The following is a 6,889-nucleotide window of genomic DNA, read 5'->3' as shown; positions in this document are numbered from 1 at the left end:
GAATTAGGTGACAAACAGTCACTATAATGTTAATAGACTTTAGTTTTTCTATAGTAAATCTCAAGAGGGATGACTGACAGTCAAACAGCTCTTTTATTTCTCACATGGTGAATTATGAGGTGAGGATGTGGAAATATTAGGCATATGTACTTCTGCAATATTAATAACCACTATTCTTTGCTGTTTATTGATTAGTGCTTGAAGGGAGTTATAATTTGTGTACGTAATAACATTATGATTTTCACAACTCCCTGCTTTGTTTTCTGTGACAACCTAATGATGGTCATGGATTTTATGCAAATTTTGGACAGATACTTGTTTCTCCGTGTAGTGTTTTCTTAACCGCCCATTGAAGGTAATGGTGACAAATCCCTTTGTTTGTATTAAGCAAGAGATTCAAATATTTTCTGGTCAGAGACAACATGGGGGTGTCTCCTCTGAATGAAGTACTAAAATTAAAATAATATAAATGAAAACAATAGAACAAGTCCTTTTCAAATGGTACACCTAAGAGCTGGCTGTAGTTAACGTCTTGTAACTGATTGTATTGCATAATGGGTAGGTGTCGTGTTAAGGGGTAAGCTCTCAAACAATAATAAAGAACAATTATTCTTGCCTCGTATACGACTACGCTACCGAACATTAATGAAGGGTACTAGACCATCTAGTCTGCTTTAACGTCATCTTCTGCTGTATACAGGACTTGCATACAGTATATGTAAGATCTGTATCTAATACATCCTAAAACATTTCTGAAGAGACAGCCACAAAAATAAAGGAGATAATAAAATACTCAGTACTACGTAAAAAGCTAAAAGAGCACAGCCAGTCCATACAAGATAACAGCTTTGTCAGGACCACATTCCCCAGAAACCCCTGCTGCTCTAAGTCATCTGACTAGCTCCTGGAAGACAATTGGTCAGGTGAATGTTTATAAACCAGGAAGCAGAGGCTTTTAGGGACAGTCAGTTGGGGTGATCCTGTTTTACCAGTGCAGTAATCAGATAATCCCATGGAGGTTTGAACACATTAACTTCCCTTAATTTATCAGTCTAACTTCAATCTAGCCTCCAACAGCAAGGAAGATGCACTTCAATTGCAGTGTTTCAACACGAGCTAGGCAAATAAGGCCCTTCTTGTGCTGACAATGTAAACAATTTGGGATTTCACTTCATGTTCTTCCTGAAAAAGTCAGGGATTAAATTTGTAAATCACAAACAAAATATATACAGTAGTGCAAAAGAATATAATAAATATAATATTGCTGCTGTTGAATTAGTCACGAGAAGAGCAACCATGTACAGTACATTCCCGGGCTTAAAGGAATATCCTACTCTGATAGGCAAAAAGAGCTGAACCATTTTTGTCCTCAACAAAGAGGACTATGAGGAAGTTCAATTTAGGTATTCAAACTGCTGAAAGTCACTGACAGTCAACCTAATTGAGCCAGAGGACACAAGAATGAGTATCCTGCTAGCTCATATTAATGGAGTATGAGATTTTTAAACTCAGGGTTTTAGGTCCAATATGAAACAAGATACTCAGCCACAGGTGCGGAGGTCTACTGTAGCTTCTTTTAAGAAACGTCCGGATTAGATCTTTGGATCAATCACTACCAAATGGGCCAAATGACCCATTTGTCCTCTTTGCAACCTTTCTTATCTTCTTATGATGTAAAATGATGTGATGATTTAATGGATAATGATATTATTGAGGATGATAATGGACGGTAGAATGTAACATCAAGTTGATGAAGCTCTACCATTGCAGCAGGATACAACCCTAAATTGTCGTACTAAATTTAAAATAAAATTAATGTGAATACTCAAACATTACAATTTTCCTTTCTATGTAACAATTTAATCATTAAAATACTTTATATGTCTTTGGTAATCATACTGTATTTCTTGACATGTAAGAGTTAATACATTTGCTTTCGCATTTGTCTATACTACTACCTATGTTCTATGTTTTTTGAAGCACTTGTTAATTGCATACATACAGCATATACATGTGTATAACATACATGCTGTATATTGCATATGTACGCATATTTGCTAAGTTCAATAAAAAGTTGTAATTTCAGTGTTTCTTCAACCCCCACCCCTTACAAAGGTGTTTTTCCTGTTTAATTTAATGCAGAGAGTAGATGTCTCAACATTAAAAAAGTCATTTCTTGCCTGTCACAAAAAAAATAACTTATGATGGCGGAACAATTGGGAGACCGACCATAAGATTAAAAATTTCTAGCATAAGCATCACTGCCCATGCACTTTCAAGGTACATAAGGGATTCCAGTGGAAATGAGCTCCAGTCTGCTGTTTTGTGCGAAATATACTTGAGTAGGCTGAAGTTACAAATGCAAAGCGCTGAACTGTGAATATTACATCTTGTAGCTGTCAAAAGCTCATGCAGTGTCAAAGTTTGTAAAACCACCAATATGGTACTTGTACAATTGATTTTATGGGGAAAAGAGTAGAAATCTGAGACTCAAGAATTGCTGTTTAATGTCTGAGATTTTTAGTAGTTTAATACACACTTTCACTGAATTAATCTTTATGAATTGCAGATTAAAGGCCAAATATATATATATAGGAATAAATAAAATAAAGAATGTTAGCATATATAATTTAACATAGAATTTAAAACAAAGGAAGCTGTATTATAATTATAGAAAGTTGTAATAAAATCTCTTTTAAAGTATTATGTTCACTTTTGCTCACTACAATATACATCACACCCGAAGAAGGCTTCACAGCCAAAACCTTGACTTGTTCCTTTGCAGCCTACGCATGCTGACGTACTATAGCTACTGTAACTACTTGAACTATAAAGTTTAAGTGAAGAGCAAAATATTGCTGCTTTGGATTCAGTTGAGACCAGACACTTTAAAAGACTGACAGGAATAAAATATCAAATTCATTTGAAATATGAAGGAGTCTAGGCTATTCATCAGGGGTCTGGGAGAGAGATGTCCGCAGTTGTGTATCTAGTCAAGGCTGATGGCTGCATCGCACCTGAGATGTGCAGTAAGAACTACATTTAAGCTACAGTAAAAGTTTCTAAAAAAGTTCCCTGTGCAAAGGTGTTTTTGGTCAATAAAGTTTGTTTTTCTCAGACCTCAAATTCAACCTTCCAGGGCCCTGTCTGCACAATCTACCCTAAATGGCTGACTTCTTGCTAAAGAAGGTTTGTATGCAATTATGGGTCTGAGAGAGTAACATAATATCCTCTTTCAAGTTCTGAGAAGGGAGACAACATTTTTACAATTTTATTATGGAACCTAATTTCAACTTAGCAGAACATATGAAAGTTTAAAGTACCTCATTCAGTTTTAAATGATTAATGTACTTTCAAAATAATGTATTTTCACCAATGGACTTTACCTTCCTGTACAATGTCAGTTTTCTTATGTACTGTTTACTTTAAGTATAGCAGATATTTAATGTGTTCCCTCCCATCTTTAAGACATACTTGAATCCTGAGAAATATGAACATATCTATGTATGCTAATTGGGCCATCATGTAAGTAAACACAGTGTATTTACTCCAGTGGATAATGGGTTTAAGATCTTAATTCCTCAACTTAATTAAGTGAAACAAAAGCAAGCTTATGTGAAGCTCTGTTTCCTGGAGTGTTTGATGATCACAGCTATTATGCTTTCCTGTGAAATTAAAAACTCCTTTATCAGAAAACTGTATTTGTTTCACAGAGTAAACACCACATGAAATTATAAATTATGAAATAATATATTGTGATAGACACTGGCCCCACCCCAATGAGAGAGCTTGTTGTAGGTCTTCTCTATACATGTTTTTTGAGTCTCCTCCACTTGCAATATAATTTCTCTGTTATGTTTTCACTCTTTTCAGACTGCTCTTCTACTTGTGTTTTATTCAAACTCCAACTCACTTCAGACCAAATTGTCATGCTCTTGCACCCCCCAAATTCCACTCTCTCTTTTCTTTTGAAGTCATCTCACAACTGCTGATGCCTTGGTCTTGCATCCAGCTAGTCTGCTTCTCACACACTCCAGGGCCACCTACCTTGGTCATGTTTCTCAGACAAATTGCACTATTGGAGAGCCAGAGGTAGACAGGCAACCCCAGCTACTGTTCTGCTACAAGGGCTGGGATCCTTTCTGTCCCAATCCTACCCTCTGATGCTTCAGATGCAGGTTCCTTACTTCAGTGGGTGACCCTTTCAGCCCATTTGCCCCCTCATTCACACCCCACTCCCTTTTTTAAATTACTACAAAAATCATATGCATATCCCAGTCTGGCATACAGTCTCCCATGCCAGGCCCCTCCTCTGTCCCTGAAGTTATACTGTTTTGACTTTTATTAATTTTGTACAATACATCACAGTATATTAAATATTAAATTAATATTAAAAATAAAAGGTCTGATTACTAGAGCAAAACTACTCAGCTGGATATACAATATACAGTGTATGTATAAAATAGTTTATTATTATAGCCTTTTCTGATCATAATGTGCTTTTTTCAGGTTTGCATAAGCATTAAAATAATGTATATCTTGTCTTTAATCTTTAATGTTAATTTCAGCAACAAGTAATTAGGAAACAATTCTTATGGAATATAGATATTTTAGATTTTAACTACAAAAATATATTTCACACATACTGTATTACAGTGCCTTTAAAACCATACAGTATCTTACTGGAGCCTGTCAGTACCTGGATGAGAGATCTCCTGAGAAGGCAAAGGTTGCTGCTCAAAGAGGTGATAGTGGAAACAGTAGGAAGTGCTCACCGTGCGGTCTGTGTGGGTGCTAATGCTACAGTTTAGTGATGGGGACATACTGTATAAAAATGGTGCTGTCTCTCAAGTGAGACTGAAAACAGAGGTCCTGACTTTCTTTTTTTGAAAAGATAAGGGTGTACCCCTGCATCCTGGAAAAATTACCCCCTGGGCTTTACCAATCATGACCTCCTAATAATCTCCATCTGTGAACAAGCTTCATTACTCTGTTCTCCTCCCCACTGATACTGTAGCTGATGTGTGGTGATTGTACTGGCGCATCCAAGTGGGCACTACATATTGGTTGTGGTAGAGGGGTGTCCCTATTACCTGTAAAGTGCTTTGAGCAAAGTGTCCAGAAATGAAGTGTAAGCATTATTATAGTCAAGGAAAGTAACACATAAAATAGTATTTTCATATTGTCCCTTCTTGTCTGTGCAGTTGTCAGTAGATCATATCGCAATGTTTTGAAGGATTCCAGTAAGTTATGTTTCACCATTCAGTACTGTATATCTAGGTAATGTGCTCCACATATAATAATGTGTTTTTTCATTTTTTTATTTCCTAGAAACACTTCCATATCCTTTCATTATGTGTCCTCTGGTCCTAGTTTCTTTGCTTGGTCCAAAGTTCAGTAGTCGCTTAAGGCAATTTACACTTACAGTAAATACACTTGAATCTTTTAATTCTGAATTCTAATATCTGAATGCAGTCTCTACATATTTAATTCTGTACCTGGCAGCAAGGAATGATGCATTATTTTCTGTGTGGTTGGAAAAGAAAAAACCGAAATATAAAGATAAGAATAAAAATGTCCTTAAAAGGTACTTTAGAACTGTAAAAGGAGGCCATTTATTCAATTTACATCATTTGGCTGGTAGAAGATAATTATGAGGGTTTCATCTGGTCATTTCTTGAAGAATTGCAGACTACTTGGCAGGTTAAAGGTTCCAGTTCACCCACACCACCTTTTGTATAGAAGTGCCTCCGATGTTCTGAATTAAAGAAAGCTCTCAAAATGGGAAAAAAAAAACAAAACAATTTCAATTAAGTCGAGGGGTTATTGATTTAATTAAGAATCACTGGAGGAGAAATCATGACAACATCAAAGGGTTATTTGATGAAACTAAGACCAATTTGTTTATTATTATTTTAGGCTCTTTCTCAATTGACTAATCAAGCATTAATTTTGCCTCTTCCTTTTAATTAAAAGCTGTCCAAACCAAGAAAAATAGGTAGCAAGAGAGAGGTAGAAACTAAAGCATTATTTAACTCAACTGAAAGAAACATAATACAAAAGCATACAAAATCTTTTTGTGTTTTCATACTATTTTGTATGCCTCAAGTGTAGATATGTGTCAACTGTGATACTGTACTGAAAACTGTTTGAAAACTGTCAATATATACACTTACTTAATAAACTGCTAAGCGTTGCCAATTTTACTGTAAGACTATACCAATTAGAAGATATTTACTATTTAGTTAAAAAATATATTTATTAACTTCCTCCACATCTGTTATTTGCTTTTCATGTAACCACAACAGTAAAATGAAAAAAAATCTATGATGGCACAAGAGTGTAACATTATATTTTGCATAAATTACTTGGTGGCTAGCCGTGTGTCTTTTTGCTTGGCACTGCTAAAAAGTACTAGAATGTACAATAGAGGACAGTTATGTTCAGCATCCCAGCAGCAACCTTAGGCAAATTTAAAAAATGCTCAGTATAAATGAATGTACTGTAAATGTATGCTCAAAACATTTTGAACACAGAAAATAAATTGTTTTCTAACAGAAAAAGAATAGAAGAAACCCACAAACATGGGGAGAATATACAAACTCCATGCAGGTAGCATTCCTGGTCTGGAATTGAACACAGGACCCTAGCGCTGCAAGGCAGAAATGCTAACCACAGTACCACCAAGCCTCCCCACAGATAGATATGCATACTCTAGCTCAACTTTATCCCTTCACAACTGTTTCTGACTTTGGCAGTAATAAATATCAGCATATTCACATTAATTAGTATTATAACCTTTGCTGTTATGAAATTATAAAATTTGCTGAAACATCAAAACATTATTTTCTTTGTAGCATGTCTTTATTTATCACTGTCAACTACAATA

This window comes from Lepisosteus platostomus, chromosome 18, assembly GCF_059453375.1.
Source record: "Lepisosteus platostomus isolate fLepPlt1 chromosome 18, fLepPlt1.hap1, whole genome shotgun sequence".
Taxonomy (NCBI): Eukaryota; Metazoa; Chordata; class Actinopteri; order Semionotiformes; family Lepisosteidae; genus Lepisosteus; species Lepisosteus platostomus.
This window is presented reverse-complemented; position numbering follows the sequence as displayed.